At 32.1% G+C, this 27,886-nt stretch overlaps 1 protein-coding gene and 1 pseudogene across 1 annotated transcript in view; one reads left to right on the top strand and one right to left on the bottom strand.

The window, feature by feature from the left end:
• The window catches only part of LOC125828355 (1-acyl-sn-glycerol-3-phosphate acyltransferase 2), a 525,228-nt gene that overhangs the window by 227,678 nt on the left and 269,664 nt on the right, over positions 1 to 27,886 (top strand). The window lies entirely within an intron of this gene.
• On the bottom strand, positions 43 to 7,365 carry LOC125828403 (putative late blight resistance protein homolog R1A-3; annotated as a pseudogene).

Genomic DNA, 27,886 nt, shown 5'->3' with positions numbered 1-27,886 from the left:
ACTCCCACCTCTGGTGAGCCTTGTCTAAGCAAGATGTTGGCATTACCCAACAATTTCCTTGGATCTCTAAACCAAGTTCAAATATGCTATCCAACAAAAAAGGTTGTTAGTATATAACTTAAACTCAAAAGCAATTTTATGACTAAGAAATTAATTACCTTTTCTTTGCTCTCTTCTTCATAACCTAATGCACTATACTCATATGATAAATGGACATGAAGTATGTTCTCTCCTGTGTAAGCTTCCACATCTTTCCTCATCTCCATGGCTGAATCTCCAAGCTCACGCTTACTTTGAACCATGCGAATGGACTTAAAAGTATCTATATCCCCAAATGCAGAAGGGATCTCCATAAGCTTGAAACAATATTCTAGTATTAATTCCTCAAGGTTGGGAATAGTTTCCCTATCAACTTGCCATTCTAATAATTTGACATTTTCCAAATGAAAAGTCTTAAGACTTTTATAGATGTCCCCACTTGCATCCCACTTGTCCTCACTGAAATCAGATGTGTTTAAAACAAGAATTTCAAGCTCAGGCAATGCCACGATTGCTGACAACAAAGCAGGTCTCAGCAGAAAACCATACAACCGTAATACTTTCAAGCTTGTAGGGAAGTGATATTCATTGGGAGGTGGGATTTGGTCTATTAACTCGGAGTCATCTCCGTATCCTGCAATGAGTGATTCAAGTTTATTAAGGACATTAAACTTGGGAAACCAATCGTTGTGTGAAGGAGGATCTGTCGGCTGCTCAATGACACAATCAAGGTACTGAAGATTTGGGAACTTCTCTAGAGCATCATTTGTGCCTTAAGAATATGAGATTTGAACTTGGGATAAGGTTGTCAACTTTGAATTCTCAGCTTTCAATATTCTACTTCGTTGATGCATAATATTATCTGCATCCTCTTCATTTTCAAAGAAAGAACTTCTGTTGTCAATGCTAATATGTTTCAGCTTTGACAGTTTGAGAATTTTGGGCAGTAATACTATGGTGGAATATTGTGTTCTGATCAACAAAGTTTCCAGATTCTGGAGGTTCAACCACGACAGTGGGATAACTTCTAGATCAAGAGTCTCAATCCTTAAGAACCTCAAATGAAAAAGGGAACCTATTTCTTCTATTAAATAATCATTCAGAAGAATGTTACGCAGTTGCAACACTCTAAGAAGTCTCAAGTGTCTTGTGTGACAGATATAGTCGGAGTAATCTTCAAAGAAAGAATCCCTCACTTTCAAAGATATGAGATTCTTACTACCAGCTAAAGACTTAGTAAAATTGAACAAAACACATTTTTTGTGGAGTTGGATGTGTTTAGTATGAACGGTTAGACGACGGTGTAGGAAATCTGAAGCATGAAATGGAGCACCTAAATTGATTAACTTGAAAAACTTTTCCTTTTTGGCTTTTACTGAACAAAAATCATGCACAACATCATGTACATAGCAAACCTTGATCATATCAGAAAAAGACCAAGTCCTCTTCTTGGAGGGGATATGATCCACCATTATCAGGTTACTGGAAATTAAAGCATCCAAGTAACTTTGTATTGATTCCTCTAAACTACTCTTGGATGGGATATCATGATCCACAAACCCTTCGGCCATCCACAACTGCATCAACTTAGAGACTGGAGTTCGTTTGCTCTTTTAAGATCTTGCAAAGTAAAGCAACAACGACTTTAGGTGGTATGGTAAATGGTCAAAACTTAATTGCATAACCTTCATCATCTGCAAATTGTTGTTGGCAGAAATAAAGGAATCTAGATTATGTTGAATCTTAAGCCACAAATCCTTTCATTTCCCTTTTTCTTTCATTTACTTACTCTAACAGTTACTCCAGCAATCAAAACAGCAGCCAAAGAAAGACCTTTACATTTCTCAACTATTTGGTGTCCAACATACGATAGTTCATCAGGGCAGCGTCCTTCTCCAAATACCCTTTTTTCGAATAAATCCCACCTTTTTTCAAGTGGAAAAATTGAAGGTGGCGAGGATCACTATGACATTTAACCTGCAAACTACCTTCATACTTTGGCTAGTTAAAATAATTCTATTTCCTCTCTTATCCTTTGGAAAACATGCTATTAACATCTCCCCTGTAGCAATATCCCACACATCATCCAAGATGATGAGGTATCTTTTATCGAGTAGTGCTCTTCTGAGCTTTTCAGCAAGGTCACCCTCACTTTTGTTTCCTTTCGAGCCAGTAACTTGCTGAAGAATCTCCCGCAACACCTATGACTTGTTATACTTTTGGGAAACAGTGCACCAAGCATAAACTTTGAAATGATTAGTAACTAATGTATTGTTATACACTTTGTTGGCCAGAGTAGTTTTACCGAGTCCTGGCATTCCGACAATCGAAATGATATCAAGCTCGGATTCATGTTCATCTAGGAGCTGGTCAATGATCTGGGATTCTTCTTCCTCATGACCTATTGTTACCTCAACAAAAGATGATGAGGTTGACTCAATTGGCTTGTCGTAAGACTTTGTATCAAGAGGGTCATTCCCATTTTTATCCTCCAGCTATAAACTGGTAACTTCTGCCACGATAAGCTTTATCTTATCAGCGTCACTCGGAAGTGAGAAGAAGAGATGCGAGAGAGCTTTATCTCTCACAAGAATGGAACTAATGGCATGTTCTGTCTCATATGCCACATCTAAAGTACGCACCCAACAATCTTTAACTACTCCACTAGTGTCATCCAATGTTTTCCTGACTTTCCCGAAAGATGATCTTAGGAATTCGAGGCTTTCTTTCACCATCCCAATTTCTTTCTTTATCAGAGAAACTGAATAAACATTGGAAATGAGCAAATCGTATAAACGTCTGAGTAGAAGATTCATGAAGAGGAAACCATCATCCATAGGAAAGCCAAGTTGAGATGATTCTGGGGGTATCAAAAAAATTCGTCTGATATCTCCCTTCATTTGTTCAATTTCTTGCAACAAGTCTGGAGCTGAAAAGTCTGCTTCCTTGATATTATTCTCAGAGCTCTCCTCCAACAGCTTGCCCACCAAAATAGATATCTTCCTTGTAAGTAATCTAACATGTGCCAACATATCGTTCAATTTGTCATGATGGATAAAACGCTTTGGTATATCAGTTAGAAAGATTAATAGGAATTCCCTCATGACATTAATGCTTTGAGTTGAAGCGTAATTGACAGCTACTGCACCTTCCATGTGTCGTTGGAGATGAATCATATGAAGTTGAAGAATCCTTGGAGATGAATCATATGAAGTTGAAGAATCCTTGGAGATGCTTTTAGGATTTTCTTAGCAAACCCTTCTAATTCTGTTGACCTTGATTCTTTCATGAGCTTAGAAAATACAAATGTATAGAACATCCAGCTCAAGAGGGATTAAGTCGATGAGTAGAGAAATGATCTTGGAAGAGCATTGAGAGACGTCGTACTCTTTGTAATCGCCATCATCTCCTCTATACTGTCCAGTCCAAAGAGCAAAACAGAATTGTGTTACTCTATCAGCAGTCAATTGGAAGCGGGGGATAGAGATATTCAGTACTTGTTTTGTTGGCCACAAGGATAGGATAGGAATCTCTCAGATGACAAAATACTTGGCGAAGAATCTTGTAGTCAGTCATTTGGGGGAGAAGAAAATCAAAACAGTACTTTGGTAGATCATGGAGGTGTCTGAAGAGGTATTCAAAGATTTTCTCCTCCGTTGTCATGGCTAGATTTACTTAATCATTATTACTGAACTTGTTTATATTCAGGGACATCATGCCATGAAAGTCATCCAAATTTGAATTCCCAAACGGGACAAATGGTCTTATGAATCTCAGATCCATTCTTAGCTTTTCAAAGTCATCCCATTTTGAAGCAATGAATTCATTCCTTATTTGCTCCAAGCCATGTAAGAAATCATCAATAAGATCCCTGATTCTTCTTCTTCTTCTTCTGTCTTCCTCAAATGGCAGCTGCTAAATTGGAAAAAACAAACTTCACTTAGGAGAGTAACATTTTAATTTGCATGTGTATGATAACAATTTATTATTGTTGTTAGAAAACACACATTCAAAAGAGACAAGAATTAATCATTACTCCTCCATCTTAATTTTCAACTAGTAAACTGAACTTAGTATTTTAAAAATTAAATAAAAAAAAATAATATATTACTTAGACCCGCAACTTCTTCTTTTATATATATATAGAGAGAGAGACAGAAAATGGTATTTATGAGGAAAGAAACATTTATAACATTAATTTTCAAAATTGTGCTTTAATTCTAACAAATAAATATGAATGTTGAACTAAGAAGAGTGTCACGTCACTTTTTTATTTTAGCTTTATTATTATTATTAGCTTTATTATTATTATTATTGTTGTTGTTGTTGTTGTTGATGATGTGTTGTTGTTGTTGCTATTGTTGTTGCTATTATTATTATTATTATTGTTGTTGCTAATATTATTATTATTATTATTATTATTATTATTATTATTATTGTTGCTATTATTATTATTATTATTTTTGTTGCTATTATTAGTATTAATATTATTGTTGTTGCTATTGTTATTGTTGTTGTTGCTATTGTTGTTGTTATTATTGTTGTTGTTGTTATTATTGCTGCAATGTTGTTATTATTGTTGTTGTTGTTGTTGTTGTTGTTATTATTGTTGTTGTTGTTGTTGTTGTTATTGTTGTTGCTGCTGCTGTTGTTGTTGTTGTTCTTATTGTTGTTGTTGTTATTATTGTTGCTGCTACTGTTATTATTGCTGCTCTTGCTGCTGCTGCTATTATTGTTGCTGTTATTATTGCTGTTACTGCTGCTGTTATTATTGTTGCTGTTGTTGTTATTATTGCTGCTGCTGCTGTTATTATTGTTGTTGCTGTTATTATTGCTGCTGCTGGTATTATTATTGTTGCTGCTAATATTCTTATTATTATACCTCAACATTTAGATCTACTTAATAAGTGGACTATTCCGAAAATATCGCCCAGAATCATATATCAAATGGGTACTTTTCAGAAACTAGGTCTCAAACAGGTGGTTAAAACCACTGAAGAAACTATTACTATTGATAGTGATAATCGGACTTTTCGTTTACTATCTGATAATGATTTAGCCCCTTATAGGGATACTTATCGATTTATGCATATTGGTTTAGTTCAGGTGGCTTTTAAGCCCCTCACCTTACGAGGCTTACCAGAAAGCTTTATAGCATCTTTAAGAGATGGTAGAAATCATAATTGGAAGAAGTCTCTTATAGGGACAATTCAAACTAGTCTTGCTTATGAACCAGTTTATTTTAATGCATTATCCTAATTTGCAAATTTCTTTACAGGATGAGAACTCTCTAAGTTCGCTCATGTTAAATGTTAAACTTCATGGTTATGATTATATGCCTGGCACTGAAGTTGTTTGTATATGTTATAGAATTTATTATAAATTATTGCACACTTTAAATCCTATGTGTAAAGTAATTGATTTTAAAAATGAGACTATTTTAATAGAAACTAATTTTGATAAATCTAAGATAGTCACTAGAAGACCTATTAAGTGGGAATAAATTGATTTTCCACAAGAATGGGTTATCGAGAACGCTACCCAACCTCAAAATAATATTAATACAGAAATCTCTGAAATTGAACAGTTGAATGATGGAACTGTTAAAATTAGATTTCATGAGCCGACTAACATGCTTATTGATAATCGTAGTATGTCTTCTAGAATGACTAGATCTAACTCTTCTTATATTTCTCCTGTTGATTATATTGTATAGGTTCCTTCTCGTGCATCTACTTCTCAAATCAGAGAAACATATAGATGCGACAATATAAAGATCTTATTAATTCAGGGATAAATCGTCTAATAGCATTTGTTCCTTGGTTTATGTGTAAACATGTTAATAATTATATTTCTATGCTTGAAAGAGATTTTACTCTGAGTAATGGAGAAATAACTAAATCAGTTTTTCCTCCACAACAGTCTTTTCAAATTAATAAAAATGATAAGATTGTTAACTTTAATGCTTTTTCAAAATTATTTGAAAATGACACTGCTTTAATAACTGCCCAACATGTTAACGTCATGATCAAGCAAAATAATTATGCTAATATTTATATGAGTATTTTGGGTGATCATGTTATTTCTTTACATGAGAAAATTGATAAGATTATTACTTTATTACCTACTAAATTAAAAGGTAAAGAGAAAATTGCTCATAGCAGCGTACATCCACCTCCTGAGATTGAAGACTTCAAGATTAAAGATTATTCAGATCTTGAACATTTCTTAGAAAAGAAATTTAGAGGTAGTGGAGTTCAGCCTTTAAATGCTGAAAACTTTGATGAAGGAGAACCTAGCAATAAAAAGGAATTTTATGATAGTCTTAATAAGATATCAGAAAAATATGCTAGAAAACCGGTCCAAAGGATGTACTATTATCCCAGACCTACTCCACAAGATGTTCTACTTGAAGAACGTGAACATATTATAACTAATAGTTATAATGGAAAAGAAATCTATGAATGGAACATAGATGGTTATACCGATAGATAGATTTATACAATTGTTCATAGGATGTTAATGTATAGTACTATCTGTAAAACCAATAAAAATAGTGATAAGACTATTGCTGACATGATAACAACAGGTTTTACTGGCCAATTGAAAGGTTGGTAGGATAATTATGTCAACCAAGAACAAAGAGATAGGGTTCTTATGGCAGTAAAACAAGAAGGGGAACAAGTTACTCAAAATGCAGTTTATACACTGGTTTTGAATATTATTGAACATTTCTCGGAAAGATGGTCAGATAATAGTGAGACCATTAGAACTCTTCTCCAAAACTTGAGATGTAAAACTCTTACATCATTCAGGTACTATAAGGATGTTTTCCTCTGTAGAGTGATGGAATTACCAGAGTGTAATAGCACTCATTGGAAATTCAAATTTATAGATGGATTACCGACCTTATTTGCTGAAAGAGTCAAGAAGGCTATCAGAGGAGACAATCATGGCATTAATTATGATGATTATACTTATGGAAAATTTATAAGTGCTTGTGTACAAGAAGATTTATCCTTATGTAATGAAATCAAGTTAAATCAACAAATTAAGTGACATCGGTTAAATGAAAGGAAACAATTAGGAGAATTCTGCGAACAATTCGCATTTGATATTCCTAAACAAAAGTCAAAAGACAATGATTCTCTTCATAAAAAGAAGAAATCTTCAAAAAAGGATTATGAGAAATGGAAGAAGAAGAGAATCGAAAAGAAGCTCAGAAGGGCTGAAGAAGGTAAAGGAGACTCTTCTAAGAGAAAGAAAAAGTATCGACAGAATTTTAATAAATCGAATACTTGCCACAAATGTGGAAGATATGGCCATTATGCCAAAGATTGCAGAGTCAAGGAAAAAATTTAAAACCTTGACATAGAAGATAATCTTAAGGACTCTCTTTATAAGATTATGCTAAATTCTGACTCAGGAACAGAATATAATAGTAATGAAGAATCTTCAACAAGTGAAGATCTTAAAGCTCTTCAACAAGAAGATTATTTAACTTTTGAAGATGAATGCTCACCATTCCAATAAGGAATGGCATGTGAAAAGGATGATAATGAGGAAGACGATCTTTATAAGATCTATGATCAATTTAAAGAAATGAGTCTCAATGTCATTGATAATGACAAAATAATAGAGCTCTTACAAAATATCAAGGATCCTGAAATCAGAGCTCAAATCAGTGATTCGAAAGAAAAGGAACATATTTCTGAAAAAGATCATATTCCTAAGGTAATTCCAACCAAAGAAGGTTCATATACTATGGCAGAGGTTGAAAATCTCTTATTAGAAAGGAGAAAAATGATAAGTTCTCCTACTGCGATCAGTGATCTAAAAGAAGAGATTAATAATCTCAAAGAAGACATTATTCATCTTAAAGAAAAGAATGTAGTTATAGAGGTTAGACTGGATGCGATTCAGACACTCCAAGACTTGGATAATGCTTCTGAATCATCTTCTTCTCTAGAAGGAGAAAACAATAGTCTTCATTTTATAAAAAACTTTTATTTGAAAATTGATGAAACAGATTTTTTATATAGTCTTAAAGCTTTTACTTCCCAAAATTTTATACTAAAATCACTCTTTTAATAGATTATAATTATAAAAAAGAATTTATTGCGCTTATTGATAGTGCAGCTGATTTAAATTGTATTCAAGAAGATCTTATACCTTCAAGATATTTTCATAAAACAACTCATAGTCTTCGCTCTACTAATGGGAGCAAAATGAATATTGAATTTAAATTACCAAAAGCTTTTATCTGTAAAGGGAAAAGTTGTGTTCCCCAAAGCTTTGCTTTAGTAAAAAATATCACCAACCGAATAATTTTGGGAGTACCTTTTATAAATTATATTTTTCCTCTAACCCATTGGGATAATAATAAAATTATTGGAACTTGGAATAACAAACCTTTTATACTAGAGTTTGTAACCAAGCCATTTACTAGAATGATAAATGATTTAACTGCAAAACTTTTAGTTTCAAAAAATAAGCAAGTTAGTTTTATAAAACAAGATATCAATAGTATAGAAGTTGATCATATTTTACAAAACCCTAAATTACAGGAAAAGATTTCTATTTTATCTAACCAATTTTCTATAGATATTTGTGGAGATCATCCTAATGCTTTTTGGAACAGAAAAAAGCATGTAGTTAGTCTTCCTTATGAGGATGACTTCGATAAGAATAATATTCCAACCAAGGCTAGGCCTTGCCAGATGAACTCTGAATACTTAGAGTTATGCAAAAAAGAAATCAGTTCACTACTTCAGAAAGGTCTTATAAGACAATCCAACTCACCTTGGTCTTGTACAACATTCTATGTTAATTAAACATGCTGAACAAGAAAGTGGAGCCCCTCACCTGGTAATCAATTATAAACCTCTTAATAAAGCATTAAGATTGATCAGGTATCCCATTCCTAATAAGAAGGATTTATTAGATAGGGTTTATGATGCTATTCTAAATTTGATTTAAAATCAGGTTATTGGCAGATTCAAATAGATGAATCAGATAGGTTCAAGACAGCCTTTAATGTGCCAATGGGACAATTTGAATGGAATGTTATGCCTTTTGGTTTAAAAAATGCCCCTTCTGAATTTCAGAAGATCATGAATGATATATTCATGCCTTATAGTAATTTTATAATTGTTTATATAGATGATATTCTAGTATTTTCAGAAAATGTGGAAACTCATTTTAAACACCTTGAATTATTCAAAAAAATTATTATACAAAATGGTTTGGTTTTACCACAACCTAAAATGGCTTTGTTTAAAACAAATGTCAGATTTCTTGGTCATAATATTGAAAGAGGTAATATTAGTCCTATTAATAGAAGTATTGAATTTGCTTCAAAATTCCTTGATATAATTACTAATAAGATTCAGCTACAAAGATTTCTTGGAAGTCTTAATTATGTTGCCCCTTTCATTAAGGATTTAGCAAAAGATACTGCTGTATTATATGACAGGTTAAGGAATAATCCTAAGGCTTGGTCAGATGACCATACGGAAGCTGTCAAAAGGGTTAAGGAAAAGGTTAAAAACCTCCCTTGCTTAACTTTAGCAAATCCTAATTGGGCAAAAACAGTGGAAACTGATGCTTCAGATATAGGATATGGGGGACTGTTAACTCAATATTGTCCTGATAACAAGCGTCATTATATTGTTCAATTCTATTATGGTAAATGGAATAATGCCCAGAAGAACTACGCTACTATAGCTAAAGAAATTTTGGCTATAGTTAAGTGTGTTCTTAAATTCCAAGGGGATCTTTACAATCAAAAGTTTTTAATAAAAACTGATTGCCAGGCCGCTAGATTTATGTTTAATAAAGACTGTAAACATGATGTTTCTAAACAAATGTTTGGTAGCTAACCAGGCCAATTTTTGGAAGGTCGCCGAAAGAATCCGTTGGATTACCCGTTGGATTACCCATGTGATGGGCGGACCCGGATAGTAGGGATTTTCAAATACTGTTGCCAGGGCTAGCTATGTTTGTAAAGGTCCCTAATAGCTAACAAACATTTGTTTAGAAACATCATGTTTACAGTCTTTATTAAACATAAATCTAGCGGCCTGGCAATCAGTTTTTATTAAAAACTTTTGATTGTAAAGATCCCCTTGGAATTTAAGAACACATTTAACTATAGCCAAAATTTCTTTAGCTATAGTAGCGTAGTTCTTTTGGGCATTATTCCATTTACCAGAATAGAATTGAACAATATAATGACGCTTGTTATCAGGACAATATTGAGTTAACACTCCCCCATATCCTATATTGAAGCATCAGTTTCCACTCTTTTTGCCCAATTAGGATTTGCTAAAGTTAAGCAAGAGAGGTTTTTAACCTTTTCCTTAACCCTTTTGACAGCTTCCGTATGGTCATCTGACCAAGCCTTAGGATTATTCCTTAACCTGTCATATAACACAGCAGTATCTTTTGCTAAATCCTTAATGAAAGGGGCAACATAATTAAGACTTCCAAGAAATCTTTGTAGCTGAATCTTATTAGTAATTATATCAAGGAATTTTGAAGCAAATTCAATACTTCTATTAATAGGACTAATATTACCTCTTTCAATATTATGACCAAGAAATCTGACATTTGTTTTAAACAAAGCCATTTTAGGTTGTGGTAAAACCAAACCATTTTGTATAATAATTTTTTTGAATAATTCAAGGTGTTTAAAATGAGTTTCCACATTTTCTAAAAATACTAGAATATCATCTATATAAACAATTATAAAATTACTATAAGGCATGAATATATCATTCATGATCTTCTGAAATTCAGAAGGGGCATTTTTTAAACCAAAAGGCATAACATTCCATTCAAATTGTCCCATTGGCACATTAAAGGCTGTCTTGAACCTATCTGATTCATCTATTTGAATCTGCCAATAACCTGATTTTAAATCAAATTTAGAATAGCATCATAAACCCTATCTAATAAATCCTTCTTATTAGGAATGGGATACCTGATCAATCTTAATGCTTTATAAAGAGGTTTATAATTGATTACCAGACGAGGGGCTCCTCTTTCTTGTTCAGCATGTTTATTAACATAGAATGTTGTACAAGACCAAGGTGATTTGGATTGTCTTATAAGACCTTTCTGAAGTAGTGAACTGATTTCTTTTTTGCATAACTCTAAGTATTCAGAGTTCATCTGGCAAGGCCTAGCCTTGGTTGGAATATTATTCTCATTGAAGTCATCCTCATAAGGAAGACTAACTACATGCTTTTTCCTGTTCCAAAAAGCATTAGGATGATCTCCACAAATATCTATAGAAAATTGGTTAGATAAAATAGAAATCTTTTCCTGTAATTTAGGGTTTTGGAAAATATGATCAACTTCTATACTATTGATCTCTTGTTTTATAAAACTAACTTGCTTATATTTTGAAACTAAAAGTTTTGCAGTTAAATCATTTATCATTCTAGTAAATGGCTTGGTTACAAACTCTAGTATAAAAGGTTTGTTATTCCAAGTTCCAATAATTTTATTATTATCCCAATGGGTTAGAGGAAAAATATCATTTATAAAAGGTACTCCCAAAATAATTTGGTTGGTGATATTTTTTACTAAAACAAAGCTTTGGGGAACACAACTTTTCCCTTTACAGATAAAAGCTTTTGGTAATTTAAATTCAATATTCATTTTGCTCCCATTAGTAGAGCGAAGACTATGAGTTGTTTTATGAAAATATCTTGAGGGTATAAGACCTTCTTGAATACAATTTAAATCAGCTACACTATCAATAAGCGCAATAAATTCTTTTTTATAATTATAATCTATTAAAAGAGTGATTTTAGTATAAAATTTTGGGAAGTAAAAGCTTTAAGACTATATAAAAAATCTTTTTTATCATTTTTCAAATAAAGGTTTTTTATAAAATGAAGACTATTGTTTTCTCCTTCTAGAGAAGAAAATGATTCAGAAGCATTATCCAAGTCTTGGAGTGTCTGAATCGCATCCAGTCTAACCTCTATAACTACATTCTTTTCTTTAAGACGAATAATGCCTTCTTTGAGATTATTAATCTCTTCTTTTAGATCACTGATCGTAGTAGGAGAACTTATCATTTTTCTCCTTTCTAATAAGAGATTTTTAACCTCTGCCATAGTATATGAACCTTCTTTGGTTGGAATTTCCATAGGAATATGATCTTTTTCAGAAATATGTTCCTTTTCTTTCGAATCACTGATCTTATCAATGATTTGAGCTCTAATTTCAGGATCCTTGATATTTTGTAAGAGCTCTATTATTTTGTCATTATCAATGACATTGAGACTCATTTCTTTAAATTGATCATAGATCTTATAAAGATCGTCTTCCTCATTATCATCCTTTTCACATGCCATTCCTTGTTGGCATGGTGAGCATTCATCTTCAGAAGTTAAATAATCTTCTTGTTGAAGAGCTTTAAGATCTTCACTTGTTGAAGATTCTTCATTACTACTATATTTTGTTCCTGAGTCAGAATTTAGCATAATCTTATAAAGAGAGTCCTTAAGATTATCTTCTATGTCAAGGTTTTTAATTTTTTCCTTGACTCTGCAATCTTTGGCATAATGGCAATATCTTCCACATTTGTGGCAAGTATCCGATTTATTAAAATTCTGTCGATACTTTTTATTTCTCTTAGAAGAGTCTCTTTTACCTTCTTCAGCCCTTCTGAGCTTCTTTTCGATTCTCTTCTTCTTCTATTTTTCATAATCGTTTTTTGAAGATTTCTTCTTTTTATGAAGAGAATCATTGTCTTTTGACTTTTGTTTAGGAATATCAAATGCGAATTGTTCGCAGAATTCTCCTAATTGTTTCCTTTCATTTAAGCGATGTCGCTTAATTTGTTGATTTAACTTGATTTCATTAAATAAGGATAAACCTTCTTGCACACAAGCACTTATAAGTTTTCCATAAGTATAATCATCATAATTAATGATATGATTGTCTCCTCTGATAGCCTTCTTGACTCTTTCAGCAAATAAGGTCGGTAATCCATCTATAAATTTGGATTTCCAATGAGTGCTATTACACTCTGGTAATTCCATCACTCTACAAAGGAAAACATCCTTATATTACCTGAATGATGTAAGAGTTTTACATCTCAAGTTTTGGAGTAGAGTTCTAATGGTCTCACTATTATCTGACCATCTTTCCGAGAAATGTTCAATAATATTCAAAACCAGTGTATAAACTGCATTTTGAGTAACTTGTTCCCCTTCTTGTTTTACTGCCATAAGAACCCTATCTCTTTGTTCTTGGTTGAGATAATTATCCCACCAACCTTTCAATTGGCCAGTAAAACCTGCTGTTATCATGTCAGCAATAGTCTTATCACTATTTTTATTGGTTTTACAGATAGTACTATACATTAACATCCTATGAACTGTTGTATAAATCTATCTATCGGTATAACCATCTATGTTCCATTCATAGATTTCTTTTCCATTATAACTATTAGTTATAATATGTTCATGTTCTTCAAGTGGAACATCCTGTGGAGTAGGTCTGGGATAATAGTACATCCTTTGGACCGGTTTCCTAGCATATTTTCTGATATCTTATTAAGACTATCATATAATTCCTTTTTATTGCTAGGTTCTCCTTCATCAAAGTTTTCAGCATTTAAAGGCTGAACTCCACTACCTCTAAATTTCTTTTCTAAGAAATGTTCAAGATCTGAATAATCTTTAATCTTGAAGTCTTCAATCTCAGGAGGTGGTTGTACGCTGCTATGAGCAATTTTCTCTTTACCTTTTAATTTAGTAGGTAATAAAGTAATAATCTTATCAATTTTCTCATGTAAAGAAACAACATGATCACCCAAAATACTCATATAAATATTAGCATAATTATTTTGCTTGATCATGACGTTAACATGTTGGGCAGTTATTAAAGCAGTGTCATTTTCAAATAATTTTGAAAAAGCATTAAAGTTAACAATCCTATCATTTTTATTAATTTGAAAAGACTGTTGTGGAGGAAAAACTGATTTAGTTATTTCTCCATTACTCAGAGTAAAATCTCTTTCAAGCATAGAAATATAATTATTAACATGTTTACACATAAACCAAGGAACAAATGCTATTAGACGATTTATCCCTGAATTAATAAGATCTTTATAAAATTCTTCTTGAAAATCATGTTGTTCGACTTTAGTAAAGTTTTAAAAAAATCATTTTCTAACAAGTTTCCATTTCTTTCGCTCAAAATCTTTGGCAATACGAGCTCTTGCCGGAGACCCCGGACTAAAATCAATACTTTTGTCAGTCATTAAAAAACAATTATAACCTGTTATTCCATCTGGAAAATTCATTTCAGATTCAGTTATATCCAAATCAGAACTAGCTCTATTTATAGGTCTAGCTATATTATCCTTATCAATTTTTATATTGTCGCATCTATATGTTTCTCTGATTTGAGAAGTAGATGCACGAGAAGGAACCTGTACAATATAATCAACAGGAGAAATATAAGAAGAATTAGATCTAGTCATTCTAGAAGACATACTACGATTATCAATAAGCATGTTAGTCGGCTCATGAAATCTAATTTTAACAGTTCCATCATTCAACTGTTCTATTTCAGAGATTTCTGTATTAATATTATTTTGAGGTTGGGTAGCATTCTCAATAACCCATTCTTGTGGAAAATAAATTTCTTCCCACTTAATAGGTCTTCTAGTGACTACCTTAGATTTATCAAAATTAGTTTCTATTAAAATAGTCTCATTTTTAAAATCAATTACTTTACACATAGGATTTAAAGTGTGCAATAATTTATAATAAATTCTATAACATATACAAACAACTTCAGTGCCAAGCATATAATCATAACCATGAAGTTTAACATTTAACATGAGCGAACTTAGAGAGTTCTCATCCTGTAAAGAAATTTGCAAATTAGGAAATGCATTAAAATAAACTGGTCCATAAGCAAGACTAGTTTGAATTGTCCCTATAAGAAACTTCTCCCAATTATGATTTCTACCATCTCTTAAAGCTGCTATAAAGCTTTCTGGTAAGCCTCGTAAGGTGAGGGGCTTAAAAGCCACCTGAACTAAACCAATATGCATAAATCGATAAATATCCCTATAAGGGGCTAAATCATTATCAGATAGTAAACAAAAAGTCTGATTATCACTATCAATAGTAATAGTTTCTTCAGTGGTTTTAGCCACCTGTTTGAGACCTAGTTTCTCAAAAGTACCCATTTGATATATGATTCTGGGCGATATTTTTGGAATAGTCCACTTATTAAGTAGATCTAAGTGTTGAGGTATATCATATTCTTCTTTTCTACTGTTTTTAACAGTAGACCTATTCTTTATGATATTCATAAGAGAAATTGTGTTGAACTATAACACCTATCGTTATTATAAGTCCATGGCTCTGATACCATTTTTGCACGGATCGTAACAGTCAGACTATTAGGGACCTTTACAAACATAGCTAGCCCTGGCAACAGTATTTGAAAATCCCTACTATCCAGGTCCGCCCGGGTCCGCCCACCACATGGGTAATCCAACGGATTCTTTCGGCGACCTTTCAAAAACTAGCCTGGTTAGCTATGTCTGACCTTAATCTAACTATCTTAATCTGCCTACATAATAAATACAATGCCACCTTATAATAACTTAGTATGCTATAGCTCAACACAAACAATTTATACCATTTCTGCACGGATCGTAACAGTCAGACTATTAGAGACCTTTACAAACATAGCTAGCCCTGGCAACAGTATCTGAAAATCCCTACTATCCGGGTCCACCCGGGTCCGCCCACCACATGGGTAATCCAACGGGTAATCTAACGGATTCTTTCTGCGACCTTTCAAAAACTGGCCTGATTAGCTATGTCTGACCTTAATCTAACTATCTTATTATAATAATTATTATTATTATTATTATTATTATTACTATTATATAATGTAGTAGTATATAAATATTATTCAAAATTTTTAAAAAAAGGCAAAGCAAATTCTATTAAATTATGTTTTGCAATTCTTATTAAGTTATAATAACATATTTCTAGGAATAAAAAAATAAAAGGAAAGGAAAAAAACAAAAGAAAGAAAGGAAAATAAGTGATTTAAGGAAATAATATAAATAATATTAATGATGAGATTAAGGGAAGGAAGTAAAAGAAATTAACGGCACTAATGATAATAGGAATTATATATGGTTATTTTTTATATTTTATAAAATTTTAATGTAAATTTTGTAGTCTTTAAAAATTAGGAAAAATGTAATTAAAATAAAATGAATATTGATGCATAATTTTATTTTAGCTTTATTATTATATATTAAATAATAATGATAGTATATAATATTATTTTAAAAAAAATTAAAAAAAGGCAAAGAAAATTCTGTAAAATTATTTTTTGTAATTATTATTAAGTTATAATAACATATTTCAAGTAATAAAAAAATAAAAGGAAAGGAAAAAAAACAAAAGAAAGAAAGGAAAATAACCGATTTAAGGAAATAATATAAATACTATTAATGATGAGATTAAGGGAAAGAAGTAAAAGAAATTAATAGCACTAATGATCATAGGTATTATGTATGGTTATTTTTGATATTTTATTAATTTTTAATGTAAATTTTTCAGTCTTTAAAAATTAGGAAAAATGTAATTAAAATAAAATAAATATCGAAGCATAATTTTTTTTGAAGAGTAACTTCATTTTTGAGCAATTATTTTAATAAAAATGTGTTAAAAAGTATAAAAAGAATTGATATAAATAAATAAATATCAATGCTAGACTAAGAAGGGTGTTATAACTAATTTCTTGAAATAAATATATACTAAATTTTGTTTAGCAATTCTTATTAAGTTATAATAGATATTTTTAGGAATAAATAAATAAATAAAAAACAAAAAATAGAAAAGAAAAGAAGTGATTTAAGGAAATAATATAAATGACATTAATAATGAGATTAAGGGAAGAAAGTAAAAGAAGTTAATGATGGTAGGATTTATATATGGTTCAAAATAATTGATATAAATAAATGAATATCAAATGTTAGGCTAAGAAGGGTGTCATCACATTATATATATATATATATATAAATTATAAATCGCAAAATAATTGATATAAATAAATACTGTACATTTTGTTTTGCTATTCTTGCTAAGTTATAATAATAACTTATGTCTAGGAATAAATAATTAAAATAAATAAACAAAGAAAGGAGAAAAGGTGATTTAAGGAAATAATATAAATAATATTAATGATGATATTAAGGGAAATGAAGATAAAGAAATTAATAGCATATAGTAGGACTTAAATATGGTCATTTTTTATATTTTATAAAATTTTAAGGAAACTTTTTCGGTCTTTTAAAATTATTAAAATGGCCAAAAAAATAAAATAAGTATTGAGGCATAATTTTTTTGGAAGAGTAACTTCATTTTTGAGTAATTATTGTAATAAAAAATATAAGAAAAATGTCGAATAATTGATAAAAATAAATAAATATCAATGCTAGATTAAAAAGGGTATCACGTTATATTTTTATTTTAGCTTTATTAAATACAATAATTTATTTCTTTAAATAAATAAATAATTAAAAAAGTTATTTAAGGAAATGATATAAATAATATTAGTTATGAAATTAAGGGAAGAAAGTAAAAGAAATTAATAACATTGATGATGAAATGATTCAAATATGATCATCTTTTCTTTAAAATTAGAAAAAAATGCCAAAAAAACTACCAAAAAATAATTAGAATATCAATCATAGTATATATAAAATAAACTTTAATTAAAGAGGCATAAAAAAAATCAAGACAAAATAAAAGAAGAAAAGAATTAATAGAACAATTAAGTTGAAAGAAATAATATCAACATTAATTTCGTTTCCTTTCAAATCACAAAACATATTTTCTACTTATTCTTCTCCTAATTTGATATGAATTCCATAAATAGATGGATTCTTTCTCCAAATAATTATCTTACCCCTTGATACACTAATCACTCTTCCTATAAATTTTTCAACCAAATTAATTTTTTCTCTTAATATAACATTTCTCGTATCAATATCTTCGGAAGCATCATGATGTACTTCTTTTTTTCTCTTTTGTTAAAGAAATTCGAAAGCCTAGAAATTTGATATCCGTATATTCTTCTTTATCATCATAAGAAAAGAAGGAAAGAAGAAATGAAGAAAAGAGGAGGAGTTCATTGTTGTTGGTTAGAAATACTCAAATATGTTTATTTTATAGGCTAAATAATATAAACAAATATGAAAAATGAAAAGTTTTTGGTCTTTTCATTTTCCATTTACTTAAATGTATATTAGTGTGAGGGAAGTTTTAAAGAACATGATTAATTGGGTAATTCATTTAAATGCTTTTAGTTTTTTCTAAAATACAAATAAAAAATAGAAAACAAATATAAAACTTCAAAAAATGAAATAAAAGATAAATGGAAATGCTGGCCATAGAGAGGTGTCACATTACATTGTCTATATTCAGCTTTATATAGAGAGAGAGATTTATGTGAGTGTAACACTATTTAACTGAGCACAATATTTAAAAAATGATAAATTACTTTTGAAACTTGTAATCTAAAATAAGTTATACGGAAACTACTTGTGTGACTATAAATGGCTTATAAATAAAAATAGAAAGACTAATTTATCGACAATTATTTAGTGGTAATAATTACAGTAATTTATTTGCTACACCAAAAAATCATGACTTTTGGAAGTTTTAGAGTTTTGGAGGGGTACAGTTGTTAAAAGTTGTTTTTGGTGTCAACTGTAGCTACGAGTCTCGGAATAGAATTTTGTCAGTTCCATCAGCTCCGGAATATGACTTTTGGGATTGTTAGATAGGACTATTGGCTTGGGTCCCAAGACTTTTGGTTTGATTTTGAGTCATTAAACGAGATGTAGAGAAAGTTAAGACTAAAGTTTGACTTTATTCAACACTTGAAGTTAGAAATGTCATTTTGGAGTTTTGATGATTCCACTAGGTCCAAATGGTGATATTGGGTCTCGTTGAAAGTTTGGTTCAGTTTCCAAAGCTTTTGGATGAGTTTCATGTCCTTATTTGGAAATTTGGAGATTCATAAGTTAAAGTTGACTTTGGTCAACATCAGGTTAACGTGACCTTGTTTGGGTATTTTGGTGAATCCATTGAGTCTGAAATATCATTTTCAAGCTAGTAGCATATTTGGTTTATCTCCGGAAAGTTCCGAATGAGATTTGAGTGAGTTTTAAAGTTTTTTTTTTGGATGTTTTGGCGTTGTTTCAGTAATTGTTTCAACTAAAAGGTTCGTTATTAATTTTATGGCTCAAAAAGTTATTCTAAAACTTATGAAAGTTTGAGCATGAATTATAGGAATGATCTGCAACGTTTGGTGCATTTTCACTAAGCCGAGATTGAAATTTTATCGCGATTATGAAATAATTGCTTACCGAGCAGAAATGATATTTGACTAGGCAGACGAGCACATAACTGAGTTTTGATTGGACGAGTAGGTATGTATCATTATTTAAGACATTTAGAAAAAAGAATCAGGTCATTTCTCTATCGTATAAGGAAGTTACGTCCGTTTTAAGGAAATAAAAGTTGTTGGTGCGCTTGTATAAATACTGTTGTTTGGCGATTCAAAATTTCAGACTATGTTCATTTGGTATATTTAGAATATTGGAAGTTCTAGAACTCGAAATAGAGTGATTATTGCGGCATTCTGCTAGATTTAATATGGGGGTTAGTATTCGATCCTCATCTCGATATTTTCTCATGGTTTCTTGATGAGTCCTCAATTGATTTAGGGCTTTGTTTACATAGATTTAGTGTCCTCAAATGTTAATTTTGTGCCAATAATTGATGTTAAATCCTTGATTTTCATATATATGGATTGAAGAACGAAGCAAGTGTCATGCCCCAAACTAGAGAAGGCGTGACTGGCACTCGACACCTTAAGCAATCGAGTTAGCCACATAAACATACCAACTGACTCAACTAAGGGCTTAGAAGGTCGGTCAGCCATAACATCTAAAATACTATGACTGGACCCTTAAGGTCATAACCTGAATATCAGTAAGTCATAAAGACGAAGGTAGACAAGCCAAAGATAATAAGGTACTAGCTAGCCGACAAGGCTACAATGAAGATATACACACATACATACATATCTATACATGCCAAGCCTATGTGGCTGGAAACTGGAAGTTGCAGAAATAAACCCAGAATACTGTGTCCACAATAGCCTCTATGAGTGACATAAGCACTGGTCTGGACAAGGCCTCGATTATACCCAAATTGTACAATAAAAATAACATCCTATGAAAGCTCCAGGAAGAAGTGGAGCTTACCAACTCACAGTTAAACCTCAAATCCTAGCAGAGGGGTCAATCAAAATCCCTACCTGGACCTGCACACACGAAACAAAAATGCGTCCCCAGGCAACGGGACGTCAGTACGAATAAAAATGTACTAGTATATAAGATAGTAAATAGAATAATAAATAGTTACCGTAAAAGGGGGAATAAAGATACCACCTGAAACAGAAACTCTGGTAGCCGCCATGGCTGACATCAAACCTTATATAAATTAAATATGCATGGTATGCTCGCATAATCGTATGTCGTGCATATATATATATATATATATATATATATATAGAGAGAGAGAGAGAGAGATGCAAATGCATGTCATACCCAACCAGGTGCTAGCAGTGGTGGTGCCTTCCGATAGCGAACCGGGATCATATTCGCCAACTTGTGGCCATATGTGTCTCATACGTATAACTATAGGCAATAGGTCCCATACCTTTCGATTATAGCTCAGAAGTAGAATGCATAGCATGTAATGTCATGGATCTGTAATGCATTTGTTACCTAAATCATGTTGTCAATCTTGGCTCATTGGTACTCTTGTCCTCATAATCTCGTAATTACTTTCGTATCACATGTAAATATCTCATGAAACTTATATACTTGTAGATTAACCTAGAACACTTAACTTGGATTTAGAAAGGCAACTTAAACTTGAGGATGTTCATAAAGGGCTTAAAGTTCTTCACTTAGTATCTATATATGTTTCCTTAGTGGTTTGTAAAAGAAAGTATTTCAGAAAATCCTATACTTTAGTAGTTTAAACCTACGATTTATATTTAAGAGTTTTGGAGATCGACGTTTTATTTTAAAGTTTTTCATAAATATAAATTAGCGAGGAAGGAGGACTGATTTCAAATTCATATTGTTCATCTCTAATCTTTTTAAGTTACTACACCTAAAGAAGAATAAGAATTTTTACACATCGACCTATAGTCAAGAGAATCAGCAAAATGACATAAAGACGCCAAATACCCTATCTAACCGAACGAGTGGAATAGCAACATAATGGAGTCACAAAAATACACTAGTTGTAATATCAATGCCTTTCACCAAAGGTCTTTCTAGTAATAAAGTAGTAAAACAATATTTGACGATTTAGGATTCCAAAATTCGTGCTCAAAGGAAGTACAGTGCTTTGCCTTAACATACCTCAATTTTGGGTCTTGTTGTATCAATATGGATTGTACCCCTTCCTTACATTATATAATCTACAGAAAATCATGTCATAGTATGTAATCTACAGAAAATCATGTCACACAACCATTACAGGCAGAATATTAACGCGGCAGGGTCAAAGTAGCAATTTAGATCTTACTAGCAGAGTAATTAGCTCGCTAGACCCTTTTTAAATGTATGCTTCATTACCTTTTCTTCTCCAAATTACAACCCCAAATTAATGACGTAACATACATTTTTGCAGCAGCTATTAACAAGTGGTGGCCTACATAATAGTCAACAACAACCAAATAGAGTATGCCTGCACAATAATAAAAACTCAACGTATCGCCACACCCTTCCTCTCCAACCACAAAATAACCACAACCAAATCCAAACCATGAGTCTTCAAACCATTAAAGCCATAAAAATATATGTCATACAGTCCTATAATCATTTAATATAACCATAATAACTCGAACTTACGGCTTCCAATCACCATCATGTGAGTTCGTCCAATAATTACGTTTGGAATCACGTCTTTATCTTCAAAAGCAATACGAGAATAAAAGGGCAAAACCTTAACTTAAAATTGATGGAGCTTATAGTATATTAACATGTCTTCTCAATTACAAAGAGTCTCCTCAAACACAAGACGTTGAACTAAGAAGAAGTCATTTGAAAATTGCAATGCAATAATAGAACCAACGTGACACTTATTTATATTATAATTAATTACCCATCTATACTTCTTCATCTCTTTCAGACTCATATCAACAAAAACCACACACAACCAAATCATTTCCAAAAATTCCAGCAACAACAACATTAGAAAATACTTCAAAACAGCCCAACATCACATAACTATCAAAATACAATTTTCCAGCCGTCTATTCATGTTCTTGCTTATATAGCATAGCTATAACTTGGAATCACTCATTAAAATGAAGGGTGAGAATTAATTATTACCTCCAAACATCAGCAACACTACCTAAAAATGAGACTCCTTCACCACGAAGAATCCTTCAAATCACAAACAACGAAGAGGAAAGAAGTAACACAATCTCCATGAATGTTCTGATGGTGAAACCACGTTGAAATCTTGTATATCTTTGCTTGGATGATAGGGGAACCTTTAGAGAGGATTTAGGACTGTTTTCTTCTTATTTTGGTAAAAAAAATGAGTTAGAACGAAGGAAAACCAAATCTTATAGAGCTAAACCGACATAGGGGCGAGGGACCCACCTTCACGTGCCTGCTTGTGCAGTCTCACTAAAATTTGAATATCTCTCAATTCTGAAGTCGTATGGACAAATGGTTTAGTGTGTTGGATAGTAGACTAGTAGACCTTCAATTTCATTTATTGGGTTCTTCTAAAGCTTTATATATTGGGAAAAAACCTCCGAGACATTTAACCCAAATTTTAGAAGGTTTATTAAAGAAACTTACTATAACCTTTGTCAACTTTTATTTCCCAACTTGCTTGACTTCAAATCTTAACTTACGATCATTGGGAGACTATATCACCTTATAAAACATCCTTATTAGCAGATAATACACTCTTTGTCTTACCATAAAGGTACTGGTTAACTTAAACCTTATGAACGGGCAAGGTGTTAGAAGAGACATTTTTTAACTCGAACTTGTTTAAAGGCATCCTTGACCCATACCATTAGTTTAATTCTTTCATTTTTACCATCCCTATGCAAACTTATTCTTCTAACATGATACACCAAGTCATATAAACCTCATACACTCATGCAATGATACGTATATTATGCAGAAGAACCACATGATTTCACACAAGGACACTAATAGGCAAAGAGGAACAAACAAGCTAAAGAAATGAAGAAGGGCGAGCCTGAGGATCACCAAGTGTCTCATTAGACCGCCAAAGGTTCCATTGTGCCAAGCCCTAAAGGAAAGAACCAAGTTGGCGATGAAAAGAAGCAGTCGGCAGATCACCGAGTAGTTCTGCGATGCAGTACTAGATTGCCCAAAGTTACACGACCTTGAGGATGATGAATGCCAATGCAGAAGGGCGATGGAAGTACCAAAGGGCGGATCACCGAGTTGTTCAGCGAGCTCGACTTACTTCGTCGAGTAACTCTTCGCAGCACATTTTTGGTGACTATATATACATTTTTGAACATTTAGTTTAGCATCAACTACTCTTTAGAACAATCTATTATTAAGTTTTTAGCATCTGGAGATAGTTGTTCTCTAGTTTTCCTAAGCTTTGAAGAATTGAAGAAATTCACTTTTAAGAAATTCGAAGTGGTCTTTGGGATTCTTCAAATTAGAGCATTGTAAGGAAGAATTACACTTACCCAGTTGATGGATAATCAATTTGGTAACTATTTTTACCTTATTATAATGTCTAGCTAAAACCACAATACTTGGGGTGTGATCATGTGAATATGGACTGATTTATTTTATGGGAATTGTTACCTGTTAGTTTAAATGTTGTTTAGAAGTGAGTTTATTCATTAATTATGGTTTAATTTAAGAATTGTAGTTGCAAATGCAGTTCTATGTTTGTGTTCTTGGCTTGCTCGAGAGAGAGGTTTTAGAACAAAAATTATTGATTGATGTTGTGGGTATTGGGTTGACCTGGGTTCAGCTCGAGAGAGTGAATCCTAAACCCAATCCCACACATTCAGCTCGAGAGAGTGAATGGACTAAGGTGTGGGTTGTTCTTATTTTTCGTGCTTGTTGATGTTTGAGAGAAATCACTTGATTTATGGTAAAATGTTCGAGAGAAAGTTTACTTCCACTATAGCCTAGCTTACTCACTAATATCTAGCTATTTACTAATAGTTGTAATTACCCATATGTTTATAATTTCCTATAATCGATCACATCCCAAGAACCCGTCTCATTATTGTTAATTCCTATTGTTTGTGACTGTTGTTCGTAGTTGATAATCAAAACTAAACTCCCATCTGACATTCGTGTCGCCCCTTAATTTGAATGATGTTTTTATTCAAAAATTTATATTCCTATGACTGATTTGAACATATTCATACTTCCCATTTGAATCTGAAACACGTACCGTTCATTGTGGGATTCAACCCCAACTCATTTAGTTGGGTTTTATACTGACTAGCGATCATTAACACTTAGAATTGGATGAAGTTTCCTTGAAACGTTAATCATTTCTTCATCTGGTTTTCTTTCTTTATCCATGAATTTCTTGGGGAAAATTGGAATTTAACTATTTGGACTCAGTTTTTTTATGAAAATGTATATGCATGATCCTAATTTCATAGGTAAACTGATTTTGGCATAAACTTGTTGATTCATCAATTATTTTCATCATATTAACCTCATATAAGCTTGGGAATTTGGATGTTTCCCTGGTAAAGTTAAAGTTTGATAAATTAAGAATTTCAAGGTTGATTATAACTCTATTTTCGATGTAATTTCATATTTGAACTTCTCTAAGCATGAATAAGATATTTTCAAGAAATATTTTAGATTCAAGTCAGATATTTAGACCCGGGTATTGGGGGGTTTTCTCATCAACTTGTGTTTTAAGTAAATTAGAGTTTTGAGCATGATCTCAACTTATTTTTCAATGGAATTTTCACTATTGAGTTCCAAAACCTTTGGATAATATGATTTTATATAACTTTCCAGTTTTTATCCTAGTTTTGGGGAATGAGTTCTTGGGATTATTTGGCCTGATTTTCAAAATCATTAATGTGGGTGTTGATAGTTTTGAATTCTTATTGTGATTTCTTATTTGAATAGCTTGTGTTGATTCGAAAACCCTACAGAAGGGGAAAGCTCAAGTGTCGGAGTTATTGTGTGATTTTCTTAAGGCAAGTGGGCTTCTAGACCTTTGTTAAGCTTGTAGGATCTTATATTTCCTTGTCTTATGTGTTGGGGAGTAATGTGAATGGGTGATGGGTAGACTAATTCACATTGATTTATCCAAATACAATAAAGGGGGATGATGGAAAAAATAACGTGATAGTAATTTGATGTGTGTGATATTATGAATGATTTGGGGAAAATCTTGATGTGTTATTGATGAAATACTATGTTGGAGTTGCTATGAATTATGAATTGAGATAGAAGTTGTCCTCTCTGCATTATTGTGTGAGCATGTGCATTGGTTTTGAAACTCAGTTGTGATGGGTACTTGATGAAATGATGGGAAAAGAGGAATAAAGAGGATGTTTTATGTTTGAGGGACATACCACATGCCATGGTTGATACTATTCGAGAGACGTGCCACACACTGTGATAGTTGCATGAACTGATATATCCCCCATGGGTCTCATATTGTGAGGCAGCGCGTGTGTAACGATAGGACAAACATGTATCACGATATGTGACATTCCACTTCTTTGTTTTGCACATCATTACCCCTGTGAACTTGTGAGTGCAGTTGTGAAACTTTGTGTTGTTGACCCGTAAATATTGAAGTGTTGCTATTGTGCTATGTTCCATATAAAATGTAAACTGCTTAGATTGGGTTGATTTCTATGCAGGTTGTAGTTGTGAAGGTTCGCTTGGCATGTGATAGGAGTACATGTATTCTTCCTTTCTTTAACTTATGTTTAGCGATTTTCTTGCTGGGTACCGGGTTGTTTGGTACTAACCCATTTCTTCTAAACTTGTGTAGGTTTCGAGCCCGAATCATCGTGATTACTCTATTTCTTCTCTTTTATGTCCTAGGCTTATTGTGAAGAATCTTTAGGTAGCTATTTGTCATCTCGGTAGTCTCCTTTTACTCTTATATTATGTTCTTGTTCTATTCAAGCAACAAATACATTCAGTGTATTCCGTGAATCTATTGTAATTTAACTCGGATACTTGTATATGTGACAAGCAGGTTTTGGAGATATATTTAAGTTATGTTATGTTATCCGCATTATTTCTTTGTGTTGGGTTTTAGGCTGCTTGTCTTGGTGAGATAAAACAAGTGTCATCACGTCCGTTTTTGGATTGTGATAAAAATGTATTCCTTACCGATAACTAAAAGGAAGAAATTTACACTACACCTTGATAATTGAAAAATCAACATATGAAGTTTCCACTAGACTTTAATAATTGAAAAAATAAATTACTTTTACTACTCTGTGTGTGCGCTCTCTGACTCGAATGCTACATTCTCACATTCCCTCACTGGGTAGTAATATTAGCTCATGAAAATATGATTCGTTTTACTCCCTTAAGTTTGAGTAGATTAATGATCCGTTCAGTTATAGACTCGGTTCATTTTGACTCAACAATTCAACAGATTTGAAAATTGAGTTGAAATGTAACACAAATGACCTTGTATAAAAAATATTGTCAAAATATGTTCAAAAGATATTTTATTTGCTGATATACATTATACATAGTATGATTTGTTTTAAAATGTTTTTAGGTATTTGAAAAATTATAAAAGAACAAATCAAGAAATGAAAATTTAGTAAGAAATGAACAGATTGAATTATGATCTGGTTTTTAGCCAATTCTTTTCTTTAGACCATACTTTAACTGTCTTTTAATTTTATTTTATGTTAGATTCTGTTGAATTCTTAATATGTTAGAGAACATGATCTTATGCCTATATTGTATTTTTTATGCCTTCTCCGTTAAGCATGATCATAACTTCTCTGTTAAGCATGACCATGCGCCTTACAGAGAGAGCTACAAGCATAATACAATTGTATAAGAGAGAATTCATATTTGAGAGAGTTTTGATTGAAATATTCAAGTGCAGTTGATACAGAGAAACAGGATTGAAGAACTTGTTCCTTCGGAGAATTGTCAATAGGTGAAGTATGAACATCAAAGGCCTGCAAGTTCACTTCAGAGAATGTCATTCCTGAGTGGAAGTGGGAAAGGATAGCCATGAATTTCGTGGTGGGACTACCTAAGACCTTGGGAAAGTATGACTCAATTTGGGTCATTGTGGACAAGTTGACTATATCAGCCCACTTTATTCTAGTCAGAGTGGACTACAACTCTCAAAAGTTGGCTAAGATTTATATCAAAGAAATAGCAAGATCGCACTGGGTGCCCCTTTCTACCATTTCATACCGTGACACATAGTTTACTTCAAAGTATTGGGTTATGTTGCATGAGGCGTTGGGTACGCAACTCACTTTAAGCACAATCTTCCATCCATAGACAAATAGTCAGCCAGAGAGGATAATTTAAGTATTGGAAAACATGTTGAGAGCATGTGTGATTAATATTGGAGGCCATTGAGATTAGTTCTTGCCTTTATGTGAGTTCTCTTATAATAAGAATTATCACTCCATTATTGATATGTTACCATTTGAGTCACTCTATGGGAGGAGATGTAGATCGCCCATAGGG

Source organism: Solanum verrucosum, unplaced genomic scaffold, assembly GCF_900185275.1.
Source record: "Solanum verrucosum unplaced genomic scaffold, falcon-dt-bn FXZP01000048.1, whole genome shotgun sequence".
NCBI classification, from domain to species: Eukaryota; Viridiplantae; Streptophyta; class Magnoliopsida; order Solanales; family Solanaceae; genus Solanum; species Solanum verrucosum.
Note: the sequence above shows the minus strand (reverse complement) of the source record. Positions and strands in the feature narration are given on the sequence as shown.